This window comes from Pectinophora gossypiella, chromosome 9, assembly GCF_024362695.1.
Source record: "Pectinophora gossypiella chromosome 9, ilPecGoss1.1, whole genome shotgun sequence".
In the NCBI taxonomy this organism is placed as follows: Eukaryota; Metazoa; Arthropoda; class Insecta; order Lepidoptera; family Gelechiidae; genus Pectinophora; species Pectinophora gossypiella.
This window is the reverse complement of record NC_065412.1, coordinates 16,904,675-16,921,504: the sequence shown is the minus strand read 5'-3', so window position 1 is coordinate 16,921,504 and position 16,830 is coordinate 16,904,675.

Below are 16,830 nucleotides of genomic sequence, written 5' to 3'. Positions count from 1 at the left end.
AACAAATGGCAGTCAACACATGGGTTACAACGTCCGCCTGCTGCGCCGGTCCTTTCGCGGATTCATTACTGGCGAGTGACGGCTCATCATAAAACTATCCACTGATTACGATCCACGATCGATACCACATTAGGACCGCGCATAATTCATCCAATGCTCTCACTGAGCACCAGTCAATGACACCGCGTGCCATTGCGCAATACCACCTTGACAGTACTCCTCTATTCGATGACGATTGTGACGTAACCGCATACAAGAAATGCTTCAATTTTGTTCGACGCACAATGACGATTATATTACCTACATCTATTAACAGCTTTATTCATAAAACGCAATGGAATTCAAATTAGAAGAAACGGAAGAGTCAGCGTGTAGGCTGTCCCGTGAACCTGCGCCGGCGCTGATCTCCGATCAGATGAAATGCACGCGATAACGTAATTGCACAATAATACTTTTGTTCGGCAAACGTAATCGAATGACTATGAATGAACTATCATCGCCGGTATATCGCAGCCATCTCGAGCCCACTGATTGAAAATCTTTAAGAAGCTTTTAAACGCGTTTTATAGTGATCGTAAAGAGTATTAGATATAGAATTTAAAATTGACTTGGTAGCGTGCGTTTAGTTGGACATTACGAAAACCGCGCGTGTAGGTGTTTTATCGGTTCTATGTAAAAGTTATGGAGGCGAACGAGTAGCCCTCTGTAAGATAGGCTTCATATCGCTACACGCTGCGTCCACCTATTGCAGTCCTTTATGTAAATGTTGTAAATCACAGCATCTCATTATTTATATGAATTTTCTCCGTATTTTATAGCGAGGAGATCATGTTCCCTCGGTTCATTCTATTTATATAATAAAAGTTAAGGTATAGTATGAGCTTTTTATATGAGTCAAAAGACACAATTTTATTTTGTGATTGCTGAAATAATTTATTGCAAATATGGTACGAAAGCTTAGTATTTATTATGAGTACCTACGTAAGTAATAGAGGAAGACGGGTAAGATACGAAGTGTTTCACTCACCCTCTTTCCTTGATCAGCATTTCTGGTCGATGGCATTTACTATTGTGCTGGTTAACCTGACAAAGATACATAAACATAAGGTTAGATATGTTTAACAGGATAGGATTAGATATGTTTGAGGAGCTCGGTGGCGCAGCGGTAAACGCGCTCGGTCTGCGATTGTTGAAGTTAAGCAACTTTCGCAAAGGCCGGTCATAGGATGGGTGATCACAAAAAACACCGTGCTTCGGAAGGCTCGTTAAAAACCACCAATCCGCACTGGGCCCGCGTGGTGGTTTAAGGCCCGATCTCCCTATCCATCCACAGGGAAGGCCCGTGCCCCAGCAATGGGGACGTTAATGGGCTGGTGATGATGATGTTTAACAGGGAAACGTAGAACACTGCGGTGTTTGAGCCACACTATTGAAATATAGTTATTACGGTCATTATGGTAATTTGGCTGGCTAAACATCGGTCGTGGCCGTGTCTATGGTAATGTGGGATCACGCACCGCGTGTAGTGAGCCGTTAATGTAATCACGTCCGCGGTACACGATCGATTGTGTATTGTGCGTATGTTAGCGTGATGTCAGTGAGGTGTGGGCAGGTGGCGCCAGCGCAACCTGCGCCTGGTCCTATTATGTCTGGATTTTACTACTGAGATTATGTATACTGCGGTAATATTATGTGTTCTGCTGTTCAGTTTTACGATTAATAGAAATTGAGAGTGGTTTGTTGAAAACATAATAAAATATATTTATATACAGGGTGCTAGTGACATCGTAACGAAAACTTTTAGGGATGATTCAGGCCATGATTCTGAGTTGATATCAAGTGGAATTTTCTGTCGTAAAAGTATGGAACGGAAAATAATAAAAAAAAAACACTAAAATTTCCATGAATAATCCGAAAGGAAAATCCACTAGATATCAACTCATAAACATGGTCTGAATTATCCCCCTCTGTATTCGTAACACTCTGTATATAGGCTATCAAGATTTTAGAGTAGAGTAGGTATATCATCAGGCAGATGGATCCTCTATCCAAAGAAGGCTGATAATATTACATGTGGTGCATACACCTTTCTGCAGATTTACTTATGGGTTTACTAAAAATATTTTGATGGCTGAAAAAAGTAACTTCAAATATATCCAAAATATATATATATGTCGTGGCCAGATCATAGAATTGACCATTTCATGAAATGATCGACCATTTCATGAAATGGTCGTATTTCATGAAATGGCCAACTTCAACTGACCATATCGTTTAAACGTCAGCGTTTAATGATATTTCCATCCACGTTTGGCTATATCATTAATGTAGGGTGTCCATGATAAGTGGTGTAATAAAAACGCGAAATAAGGTAGGATACAATGTACTTATTACTCTAGTACAAAGTACAAAAATGTTTAAAAGTCAATTAAAAATTAAAAAGTCATTTTCGATTAACGGAGTGTTGATGTAGTTGACATATACGCCGTAACTGCATCTCGCTTTGAAGTCGTCGTCATATTTTTTGACACTATTTCATGCCATTGGTCATCATTCAGTATACTTTTCGTGTGTAAGATAAACATACTGGCGGCGTTGGGGTGGCCAAAGGGCCACCCCCGCCGCACCCTAACCTACTGTTATGCCTTGTAAAAATTATAAAAAAAGGATTATGATAATTTAAATTATGACAAAAACATTTATGCGTTTTAATAGAATCCTGTTTCAAGTAGTTAATGCCATCTGCGGCATATCTACAATAAGTCACGTCAAAAAAAGAAACTTTACGGACAGTAGGATCGTCTATATTTTTCTTTTTTAAAATTAATATCTCTTCATTCGCAGTTTTAATTATATCATATTTTGAAATCCAATAATAGTCCATTGATTTACGTAGCGTGGTCACTCGACCTTCATTATTTGCCATATAACCTAAAAATAAAAATAAAGTTGCTGTCTACTGTTAATACGAGTTTTTCTTTTCACCTTAGTGTCAAAACATTGCTTCAATGCACTTTTATCTTGTATTTGCTCATTATTATTCGTATTATTCGCGTTCACACAAGAATAATTATTGTCCGCCACCATTATGCAAAACATAAACAAAGCGACACCAGCGCCACTACCGGTGGATAATGTTACTATTTTACGATATGATCGCTAACGTTTGGCCATATCATGAAGTAATCATGCATTTAGTTGGTCATATCGTTAAACGTTTTGTGTTCATTGATCTGGCCAAACCACATCATGATGTGGCCAACGAATGTTGTTCTATTTCATGAAATACGACCATTTCATGAAATGGTCGATCATTTCATGAAATGATCAATTCTATGATATGGCCACGATATATATATACTGTCTTTCATCTGTCGTTTATGAGATATGGTTAAGGTTCACTTTTGCAATTTCCGATTGTTCCTAACTTACAACGCCTTTTATGGTTTTATGCATTGTAAAATAGACGTAAGTAAATACACTCACTAATATAATAAAGAAATTCAAAAGCGAGCTTAGAGCACAGGCTATCATAAACCCGTGTGGGCTTTATTACGAGAAGCGAGCAGAGTGCTCTATAAAGTTGAAAAATAAATAAATAGCTTCAATGAGGCCCTACTGTCAGTGGACTTGGCGCGATTAGCATAATGTGCTCCATAACTGGCCTTTACTGCCCATTTTATTTTACAAACATTTAATATTTCATTTTACACAAAGAATGTATTCTTTTGTGGACATTTTCTGCACGTTACGCGGACATAAGGCCCCCTTTGGTTTATTTTAAATCATAACGTCAACCTACGCCGCTACTTGCTATTGTATTCAGAGAATATTTTATATAATTAAACCCTTACACGGTCGTTGGAAGATTCATTTTTATTCGTCCGTGAAATTATTTCATTTTATGTTTATCTACCTGTTATGTTTGATGTGAATCATTGTTGTCATGATGCAAATGAGTTGTATCTATATTGATGATTAGGTATAATATATTTTTATTTATTTATTTATTTATTTGTACACAATGAAACAGACACAAGAAACATACAAAGAAAACAGATAGTACAGGCAAGCTTATCTCTAAACAAAGAGATTTCTTCCAGCTGACCTACGTGACAAGAGAGACTTTCAACGTATAATATTATATAGATAGACATACATACGCGTACAAATTATTTAGAAATTACTTATACTAATATAAGACACAATATTAACCTAAACCTACAAACCACATTTAAATAAATACAATATAAATAAAATTAATATTTTTATATTCTCTATTTGGGATAAACAGAGCGACAGTATATTCTGAAGTGATTTATTACAGGTTTGCCTTAGATTGCATTAACTAGGTACTTGCCCAGACAAATGGGGAGCGCCGAGGGACCTCACCCGGCAATGCTGAGTGAAATGTGTGGCCTCAAAATACACTGTTATTGGTTCTTCATGCATCGCCTCGTTGCTTGTAAGTACTACAACATTGTATGGCGGTATACTTAAGTAGTTACAAGGTACGTAGGAACCCTGTTTGAAGGCTGATAAATACATGACATTTAACACCAAATTCCATTCAAGTTAGACCATAGAGTTAGCATACCTAATGCTCGATATGACACAGATTAATTTTATATTTGCCTATAATTTATTTATTGCTAATGGGAGTAGTTACCTACATTGTATAATTTATTAAAACAGAAACTGCGGCATTTATATAAATAGTCACAACAGAATCGAATATTTCCATGTCACATATAAGGAGGTTGCGTACAAAAATAGCGATTACAAGCAATAACAAGGATGAATTGAATATGCAGTTGGAATCCGACAGAGTGAAATATTAAATATCGTGATTTGCTCTTGACCTTTGCGAGGAATTTCCATTTACACCGGAGACGATTCTTTGTCTGTCCGCCCCGCTGGGACCACTCACAATGGACGTGTAGACTCCACCAATAAGGATTTTTTCAAGATATAAAGACGACAGTTTCGGATTATGGAGGCGCTTTTAGCGGTCATTTATCGTCGTATAGGGTTGTCGTGTCAACTCAATTTAGCTTTGGTTGACTTTTACTGCCTACCTTGTTGTTCCGAGAGTTCATTAAATACAAAGTTTTATATTCGTTACCGGATTGTAGATTACTTTTGATTGATTGAGAATCTAAATGCCTAAGTAAGGTAGGATAAATAAGTACTGGCGTTATTAACTTATTATTGTATCAAACGAATTAATACGGATACGGATACGGATTTATTATTATTATTGATATTTAGCAATAAGGTCGCCTATTGTACTTATGTTTTTATTTGTATGTTTATGTCCTTTGTATATGTCGTTGTGTAATAAAGTATTATTGATTGATTGAATTGGACGTAATGTGTTACGTACATCATCTCCTTTAGGCAATATCCCGTTTTTCTCAGGGTCCGCCAACCTAACCTAAAGATTTGACAAGTCCGGTTTTTTACAGAAGCGATTGACCTTCCAACCCGCAAAGGGAAAACCAGCCCAATACAGGTTAGGTCACATACCTTCTTCCTCACGATGTTTTCCTTCACCACTGAGCATAATTATGATAATCATGATCAATCAACATGAATTCGAACTTTGTTACGTACAATCGGTTTAAATAACTCGAAATAACAATTCTACCCAATTAATTACATACGGCGACCATAAATAATGCTAAAACGTGATAGCAGTGACATAACCGCTTGATGGTTGGTTTTACGACATCTGCGGAGGTGCGGTGTGGCCGAGAGCCGATAGCTATACAACTACAGAGACAACAATACTTTAGGACTCTAATACCAACCCCGCCGACGTGGTCGCCGGTTTTCCTCTTTCGGCGCTCATCGCTATTATCCCAAACGGGGCCGTGTCTCTCAAACCACGGTCCTCGCAAACGACGCCCTGAGCTAAGATTCGTTTGCATCCGGTGCGAACCCTCAGCGTTTCCCATATGTCCGGCCAAGTAGTTTACGTCAACCGAGGTAAATCTACGATCAATCACGTCAAAAATCGCTGTGTCCGAGCAGCGAGCTCTCGTCAAGCACGGGACTGTCGCCGACCTTGCGACCTGGATTCCAAACTGAATGTGTTTGTTCTGCCAACACACTCCGCAAACACAAACAACTGAAGAATTTAGAAAATTCTGTCTATCTATAAGACAAAATATGCGTCCTTTGTTGTAAGTATACCTACTCTGATGAATTATACGAGAAGAAATGTACAAAACAAACATAATCATTGAGTTTATTCACTTACGAGCGATTGCTATATATATGTATAATAGAGAGTAAAAATGCAGGCTTGGAGCCGCCAAGTTGATAAAATGCATCATAAAGAACGTACCTAATGTCTAATAAGAATAAATTTAATTCTTCTCTTCTCTCGTGTAGGTTGTGAGGTCATTGCCCAACCTCATCAACCTGGTGTCAGGGTTACTATTGAACTGCCATATTAAGAACCTGTAGTGTAGGTATCGAGTAAGTTAACCCACCTAATGCCTATTACGGACGCGAGTTTATGTATAGGTATCATATAAATTATATTACACGAGCTTAGTAAAGTAATACTTGAGTTCTTTGTAAAGGTTTATAAGGCCACCGAACCCGTGCAAACGTTCCTTGCTCTGCATTTTAATATTATTATGATGTAATTTGCAAATTCGTTCCATCATTTAAAGAAGATGTGATGTGAAGTGCGCGGGCGCATTTCCGTGTCAACGTCAGAGCGGTTCCTTTGGGAGTGGGGTGGGCAGACCTGACGGTATAATTGTGTGCCAGCCGCCGCGTCATGTCGCGATAAAAAACGTGTCAGTCCCAAACCTTTAATACACGAAATTTAACACGACCCGTCCGTCACCCGCTTCAGAAGAAATTATCTCATTAGTTACTGGTGTGAGCAATTTGAAAGGAATTTAGTTGTTACATGTAGCAACTGCGAAAGGCAAATAGCGGATCTCCACAATGACGTCTGTGTGACATAACGCGGCGCCGGCGCCGACGGAGACCGATTGAAAAAATCGGTAACACCTCCACAATAGCTTCTAATGTACCCGGTTCAATCGCACGTTGCATGAATTGCCAGACGTAAATAACAATAACTATGATTTGCAGTCAATTTCATATACACAGATACATCGTAGTAAACAAACCCCCTATTTAGTTGCATAAACACATTAACCAACTTAAATATCAGTTAACATGCGCAACACATATACATATATCAAAGAATTCTAAACACTAATGGCATAATAATGATGTTATGTGCAAATTGAGTGTTGACAGCGAGTACGGGCAGGTTGATGTATGGCTGCGAGCAGGTGTATTGGTGTCGATGACCCGCCGACCACGGCCATACAACATGTAGGTAATAACGTATGGTATCCACTCCATCATCACAACACTGACATAATCGCCAATGAGTGCGAATAGTTCATTAGCCCACATTCCCCACCTACTTGTCTGAATGTCAACACACGCGGTTTGTGCAACCAATATTAATCTCAGATAACAAGGGGTATACCCTTTACTCTAGTTTCAACTAATAAGGTTTAGAAATGGGCGATGTTCCTAAACTGTGTAGGTAAGAACGGAAAGCAGGTACCTAATATTTTCACATCAATCTTATCAATGCCTCGGGCAAGAAGGTTTTATCGCGATATTTTCCTTTAACGTTAAACACGATATCAATTATGATTATCCATAACAAAGTCATAAAACCACTTATGGTATTCCACCATGGACACTAGATCGTCACGGATGGGTAGATCACTAAGTACCTATCATTCCATTTTCAGTAATAATCAAACCATTTTTTCGAATATCAATTATTGAAATGAGAACAGCACAACACGACACGTATATGGAACCGGATACAACAGACAAAATTGATTGTCAAAAATGTTGGAACTTGCACTTTTCGAAGACAAAAGAGCAATATCCATTGTATCGGTTCCGGCGATGGCGCGATAAGATGCTATCGCGCGATGATGGATGTGGAGATCGGATGCAGCCAGAAAGCGGGTTAAGTCGTGATTTTACTAATTATTCGCATTATGCTGCGCGTTGCGTCGCCGTTGGTCGTCGTCAGTCGTCGGTCGCCATTATTGCGAATCTGCTAGATTTATGGCGGGCAATCAGGCAATGGGCCTGCTCCGCATCATTACGTGATCGCAGATATTATAATATACATATTTCTTGAGAAATTCGTTGTGTAATAGTTTAAGTGTTTTAAATTAGCTAATGCTATTTTTTGGTTTGGCGCAACGGTGTCACCAGTGTCGCCACGCTAAGCTTACTTGACATTTAATGTACGAGCTTTAGCATAATTAAAGCAGTTTTCAAGAAACTGCAAAGGCGGATGAGTTTTGAAACAAGCACACGTAGGTATTCTTAAAGGAGTAAAGTTAATACTGTCAAGTTGTATTTCAACGAAAGACAAACAATTTATTGTCTACCTTTGACATTTGTCTTACGTTTCAGGTTGGTAATATTTTACCATGTTTTACTATGCCTGGCGGATTTGTTCAAAATATAAAGCTATAAAAGGGTCGGTTTATGAGCCGAACAGAAAGGACAGACATAACACATTAAACTCGCGCGGGACACACGAACGACTTGTAAATATTCGCTCTGGGGGTTTTAACAGCTCTAACGAGTACCTACAGGTTAAATACCTAGGTTTAAAAGCTGGAAAGTACAAAAATACTTGTCTACAAATTAAACTTTTGTAAAAAACCTGAAAATCATACATAATGTCCGACCCATGTTTGTGTGTAACATGAATAATAGTAATTTATATTTGGTGGTGGTAAGGGAACCTGTCTGTTCCGTAAAGTGTAGACAACTATACCTAAGTACTTACTTAGTATATGCGTAAAAATAAATGTCCATGTGAAGAATGATGATTTATTCCAATGATGATTAATCTCCACTCAGTTTTATTGAAAGGAACTGTATTTATGATAAAGTATTAAATCATTAACTGTACAATGAAGAATAAAACTTTATATTTCGAAGATTTAATTTTATCTTAGGTCCCTGTTAAGAGGGTGAGTTGGTAAAGTCGATCATTGACCCGTGGGACCTATACGACTGCAGAAGAAAACGACACGTCTGTCACAGAAATGGTATTGAAAACATCTTGTAAAATCACTGCAAAGAAGATAACTAATAAATTCAAAAATATTTATGTTTCAAAATTGGCTTACAAAGTTAGCGCTTTTTGAACGTCAAAAAATTAAATTACTAGTTGTAAAACTACTACCACATCGGAATCTGTAACGCTGAGGGAAAGACGTGGCCAGAAAACCTCCCAGCACAGGGCTCTAGTCCTACTTCTTCTTCTTCTTCCTAGCGTGAATCCCGCCGTCTTGCGCCGGGGTCCGCTTTCCTACTGTTCTTCCTCCACTTTGCCCTATCCTGGACATCATCTTCGGATAACCCGCAACTCTTCATGTCTTTCTCCTACTGTTTCATGTTAATAATACTAGGTACTATACAGATGTTTCGCTCGCGATAGTTATTAGGTGGGCCCGTGTACTAGGTAATAAAAGAGGAAAAGCAAAGTAAAGTAAAAGCATGTGGAACACAAATTAGCATGGAGACGTGTCTTCGCAAGTTATGAGACCATTGACGATGTTAATGGCGACGGCGGCGCAATGATGGCTCACTCGTAAATACATCGACCATGCAACCGAATAGACGCATGATGTTTGATTTTTCGCATATAACTATTCCTCCTATTAACTACATCAGCAGGTCGCTGTGTTCTGATAGGCTCATTCAACTTTCAGACGTCTTATCGAATGGTCACGGAAATAAAACAGTGTCGGGTGGCATCTTATATCTGACCTATATGAGTCAGATGTGCTGACAGAACCCATCCGTCTGTTATAGGAGTCTAGAGGTAGCATCGTCGATGTTCACTCGTAAATGGAACCGCGAGTGTTTACTTGTGTCTCATTTCACTTTCAACGCTTGCTCGTGTTTGACATTGTTTGGGTTTGTTCGGCTAGGTCAGTGACGCCGCTCGCCGCTGACTTGCTACATAGTACCAGTATACAACACGCCGATACATTGACGATTATTTCCTATTTGGACGGTGTTGGGTAACAGGTTACGAGGACTCGATGGAAACAACAAAACCTCGGGACTATTTCCCGAAGTGAGTAAGTGGAGCCTGTGACACTCGTATCTCTCCAATAGCGACGTACTTCATGATAGGCTATAGGGGCTGTTAATGGTAAAACACACTGGGTCCTTCCTCTGCTGTCTTCCAATAACCTTGGCGTCTTTTCAATTTTACTCACTACCTTATCCTTTTGTTATTTAAACGCACATTTTATCAACGGTCTCATTTCCATGCCAAAAGCTGCATTTTTTTAAATTAACTCTTCACCTGTTTCAACTTCGCCAATAGCGTTGCTCTGTTGACCTTTGTAATTTATAAATAAATTCCACTCTCGCTGCTATTCATCGTACGTAATTATATTTAAATATAAACGAATGTAATATACTTAATATTTATTTACTTAACCCCAGTTACCTGTAATTATCTTGTCTAAACTTAAGGAAATAATTATAAAGTTACGTAAATATTTTTATCAATAACCAGGAACATTCATGTGAAGGCAGTTTATAATAGTGTACTATGGGCGTAGATTAAATAATCTGTGGGTCAAAATGGCAGAGAAAAACGCCCCATCAGAGTAGTGTGGTGCGGCGTTTCCGCGACTGAGTCGATGCGAGCCGGGCGGCGCGGGCGCATTCACTACGATCAATAGATGTGTCTCGGAAATAAAGCCGCTCAAAGTGTCAAGGCGACTGTGAGATTATACCGTGCACACACTGATACGATTCTATGTAAAATACAAAGGATAAACAGTAAACTCAAGTATGTATCAGAGAACATAGCACATCACATCTTTGAATTTGGGTTTGCTAAGAGCTGCAAAATTGACAACGAGAATATCTGATTTCATTCAAGTTTTTGATAGAATATTGTTGCCTGTCTCCAATGTAAGTCCTCGAATGATGAATTTCTACATAAAACAGTGTCCACAATTTCCGGCCAAGCAGTTAATGCCATCTACAACAAGTCACGTCAAAAAACAAAAAAAGTGTCCACAAGTAAGTGGCAGTCAAATCAAATAATTAAACATTTTCTAGTTTTAATATAGGTTCTCCGCCTTATCACTACAGGAGGGATACCTAGATATTGAACACGACATTTGAAGTGGGCGGAGTATAATGCCAAGAATAATATTTTACAGACAATGTCAAGGCACATCAAATTCATGAAAAAAAAAAACTAAGGCTAAATAACAAAGGTATACATACTTTAGTCATATCGTAGTGTTAGGTAATAAAGTGTTCACTCGGTGGCATTTGCATCATTTTTTTGTAGGTACTTTGAACAAAGTCTGATCGTTTGGAGAGTTCATGATGAGAGATGGAAATTATTATACCACGATTAGACTTGTACAATATAGATAAATAAAGAAGCCTTCCATCCATTCCACACGGGGTTTTGATTTTCCTAACGGATGTCGGAAGTCGGAACGAGTGGCACCGGGTGAGAGCCTTCAGCGCTCCCCATTTGTCCGGCCAAGTAGTTAATGCCATCTGCGGCAAATCTACAACAAGTCACGTCAAAAAAAAAAGGAACAAGTGGAAATTATATCTTATAGCTGCGATAATAGAAGGACAAAACCCCGAATGGGTACCTAACAGGTAAAAGAAAAGGTACTTACCTACATGAGCCGTAAAAACATTAAATTTACATGATTTTAGAATTCTCTCGAGAGCTCATATGCGCCGGCGCAGGGCGGTTCGAAAAGAAACTGACGTCAGATGCGTTTTGTATTCATGAAGTTGACGTACGACGTTGGTGCGTTTTTTTGCTATGTTTCTTTTAAAAAGTATTGACGGACCAGTGAATGTTTTGAATCTGTGTTAGATATTTTGCAGCCAAAACGTAGGTACAAGAAAAACAAAAAAAAAACATGAATGTTGCGACGGAAAATTCCACTTGATGTTAACATTCATGGTCTGAATCATCCCCTTCGATATTCGTTACGATGCCACTAACACCCGTTATTACACATCTGCCTACCCCTTCGGGGATACGGGCGTGATGTTATATTATGTCACATACCTAATTCACCTATCAACTGATCCACATTGCTGGTTACTCCCTAATGCTGGATCCATTCCATCCGACAACCGCTACTAAATAACAATAAACGATCGTAATAAAATACGAACAATAACGTTTCCAGTTTGTAGTTGTCTTGGTGAATATAACGCTTCCGCGACTCACGCGCACGTATTCATTTCACTTCCTATTGATGCCTCCCCTGACTTTGATATACACTCCATTTAATCGGCAAAGGGACAGAGCCATTAAGTAACGCTAGCCTCACTCACGATACACCGCGTTATCAGCATTATGCAGCCACTCACGGTATGGCTTTATTTCCACGGAAGTAACTCAAACGTAACTGGCTGACGTATGAATTGTATTATAATTGCAATGAAATATGAGAAAGCTTGCTGTCACTCCTTTAATGAAACCAGTGAAAATATTATATTGCATAGGTATACTTCCTTTCCTTTCCAATGAATGTATGAAGCGATTGATGAATGTGGAGGAAACAAGAGAACTGTGTCAGGATCGAAGCAAATGCAATTCTATAGTCTGGCTACCCCGATGGGAAATAGGCGTGAGTTTATGTATGTACGTGTATGTATATATAAAATTAAGTGCGCAGCGCAAACAAATGTCAAATATCAATATTGCTTTCTTCGATAAATTCATTCGATGTGGCCAATTTAACCCCCCTGTGGGGGTTACTCGTAATGACAGGTTATGAACAAATCGATACTAGGCTACTTGAAAACCTAGTCAAATGATATACTTTTTACGAAACATCAAAACGAAAGTTTTCTTCGGAGTTTATATGAAAATTATGTCCGGGACGTCATCAGCAAAAGCGGACAAACGTCGTTTGTTACTTAATTCATAAATAAAATTCGAAAATAAGTCGAAAAGTAAAATGAGATTGATTTTTGATCATCTTAGACTGGCTTCTATTTTTAGATTAGCATTGTATAATTTTTCTTTGACCCAGTCGAATGTACCCCATTGTCAGCCCCTCGTTTACCTAGGCGTTTACATGTTCGTTATTGATGACCCTAAAAAGAAACATAAGTGTGTACAATTTCTAGACCACGGAATACCATTTCGTCGCATTAAAATGAAAACCAAGTAAACGCTTTTTTGAAAAAAATGAACAGACGGACAGACAGACTGACAACAAAGTGATCCTATGAGGTTCGTTTTTCCTATTGAGGTTCGGAACCCTAAAAATCACATTCTGATGCGATTTTCTTAAACAAAACCTCGATCTCTTTCAATTAATTTATAATAATAAATTAATTTCACTCCGGATATTTTTTTTTATTCCCTTTTGCGCGCAATCTATCACCTTTGGATAATAAGAAGGTAAGGGACCAGTGTCGCTTCCTATTTTGGGCCTAATAAAAATTAAGACCACAATTTTCTAGAAAATCCTCGGAAATTTGTAAATTTTCGTAATTCCCAAAAATATAATATAATAGGTAAAAAAATAATAAGTCTGTTGCTTTTAAGTAATTATTTATTGTAAGTACCTAAAATAACAGGCTTATAAGTTTATGACTGTTGATGGAAATTCAAAATTGTGAGTGTCTAGTAGTTACTTAGAAAGTAATTTTCTCCGAACTCTTGAGTGGCTTATGTTTTACAATAGTTACGAGCACTGGCAGCAGAATATGAATCTTCTTTATGCCATCCAATTACTACCGCAATAATGGTCCAGCAATAACACTGGGAAGCGAGCTATATTTCAGTTAGGACCGACATGCGGAATGAGCGCCGAGTAATAATAATAATGCTCATATAAAAACTAAGCAATTAGCATAAAATCTCTAGCGTGGCTGTAAATTCATAACTGTAGTGTTACAGTTACTGCCTACCGCCTAATTGCGGATTTCGCACGGGCTGTATTATGGTTTAGGTACCTGTCATGGCAACATTGTAATATAGCCCAAGTACTTGGGTATGTGCTTAAAGAAAGCGCGAAATAAGCGCGTCTTCAGAATCATTATTTTATGGTTTCACAAACGCGTGTTCACCTTATTGTTAAATTAAAATAATAATAATTGTATTAGAACTCCGCTCAACTTAAGAATAGGTATTATTGCGACATTGGAAGATAGATGGGTACTTATAGCACACGTTGTACCTATTGTAATTGTATTTTTTTGTTATATATTGTAACTGTCAAACATATTTTATTATTATTACTATAACATAATATACATAAACTCACGCCTATTTCCCAGCAGGGACTATCTCAATCGTTCCATACACGCACGCCGAATCAGAGGACGCCTCCAATGTACGTCCTTCTAGGTCTTCCTCTGCCAGCCCTACCACCAGCCTTCGCTATATCGTTTTCGTAATTCTATTATCCTTCATCCGCTCTACGTGTCCAAACCAACTTAACATTCCCTTTTCAATCTCACGCGTGTGGAACTATTCATTTATCTATTTATTTTTATCTGTATCCGTAGTTTATGCATATGATTAATGATTAATTTTCATGCATAGTTTTTTCAGAGATTATTTCCCCAGATATCGTAATATCATAGTGGAGAATGATTAATACACCCTCCGCTTGAATGAGAGGACCCCTGTGCAGCAGTGGGACATATATGGACTGTTTTTGTCATGTTATACGTAAGTAACTACCTATGTAGTGTGAGGTGTGAGTGTGACATGCGTCGGCGCCAGCCGCCATCCTTGCGTATGCGCAGAACAATACCTCCCGGAACACTCGCGACCTCCGCGCCACACTTGTAACAATGTTAAACATTCTTTATATTGAGAAGTGAAAATACTTGGTCGTGACCCCAAAGAGGAACTGAACACATGAATAAGTTGTCATTTCAGGTCTCTTTCAACATACCGCCTACGTTGGATTCATTTTTTATTTAACTAATGTTAAGTTTGGTTATATATTATATTTCTCGGCCGTAATGTCGACCTACGCAATAGATAAACCAGAGATCCCGGGTTCGATTCTTGGTCGGGTCAGCCATGGAAACGAAATTTCATAAATCGAGTGCCAGCTGGCAACTGAGCAGCGTGGTGGAGTATGATCCGAATCTTCTGCGACTGCAAAGGAAAGGCCTGTGTCCAGCATCAAACTATGGACTCAAATTTTGTTACCGGATATCTGGAAAAATAATGACTACTTACTTATTTATCATTTCGACTGACTAATCCGGATATTAAAATGATATCCATCTACACCTTGTAATATACATAATAATCGTTATTTTTGTAGACATTAATCAAAAGCCCGGCAACAGAATCTGAGGAGATTTTAACTCCACCATTGTACTTGTGTCATTTAACAATTTTCCCAGAAACATAGTTGACACAACTGTAGTCAACTCGACAAGCACCGACAGTTTATCGTATAAAATTAATCATCATCACAATAGATTCCTTATCTCCAAGCTGGGCACCTGGTGATCGTGGCACTCTTGCGCAACTACTTATAATTGATGGTTCGGCGAGTGTTTCACCGCCAATAGAAACCACTTAAAGCGCCCACGACGCGGACCAATAAAGTTCATCTATAAAAGAAATTGCTTAACTAATAGTTCCCACAAGTGCGACAACTGACTGTTAGGTAACGCGGCCCGATCTGATGGCCATTAAGGAGTGCATACTGGACAATAGAGCAGTCTAGATGGTAGCGTAATACATGCTGGTGACGCGGTGAGTGGCCGCCGGCTGGTGACAGTACCGCGGACCAGTCGACGGTGATGGTGACACGCAGTTACAAATATATATCTATCTACTGTTATATTACAACATTCGTTGTCACTTCATTTGGTTTTCAATTGACCATAACCCCGCTCCGAGGCTAATGATGCATCATTACCCATCTCTTAAAATATCTGATAATTCCTAAGTTGTTTTCTGAAACGTTTTAGTTCCATAAAATCTTAGATTGATTAACTTCTAGCTAGATAATAAATAGGGCTCAAGCCTGTAAAATATTCATGTGTTTAGACAATCATCCGCGTGAAACACGCAAAACGCGCTGTTAAAACACGATTAAATAGGCATTCTTCAGTACTTAATATTTCGTCGAGGAATACGAGAGTAGCAAACAGGATTATCAGAAATAGGTACTCCGTCAGACAGTTGGAAACGACATGCATTCGTAACCGGTGTTTAAATTGCAGGGAAGCACAGAAGCCGTCATAAACTTGTCTCGAATCTCGAAACAGAACGGGAATGTCAAAATTGCGGCTATTTGCTATGCATCACCGCAAACAACGCTTCAGACGCGCCACTGCCACTTTTGAAACATTACATTATACATATGTGTCGTGGCCAGATCGTAGAATTGATCACTTCATGATGTGTTCGACCATTTCCAACTTAAGTTGACCATATCGTTGAAACGTCAACATTTAATGATATTTCAATCAACGTTTGGCCATATCGTTAATATAGGCGGTGCCCATGCTATGTGGTGTAATAAAAATGCGAATAGTCGATTAAATTCTTAGGTTCAAAATTATGTACGTATTCGATATGGAAAGTTGTACAATTACATCGATCAAGTTGTAAATATAATCGACACCAGCGTTACTTCCGGTGGATAATATTACTAATTTTACGATATGATTGCCAACGTTTGGCCATATCATGAAGTAATCATGCATTTAGTTGCTCATATTGTTAAACGTCTGTTG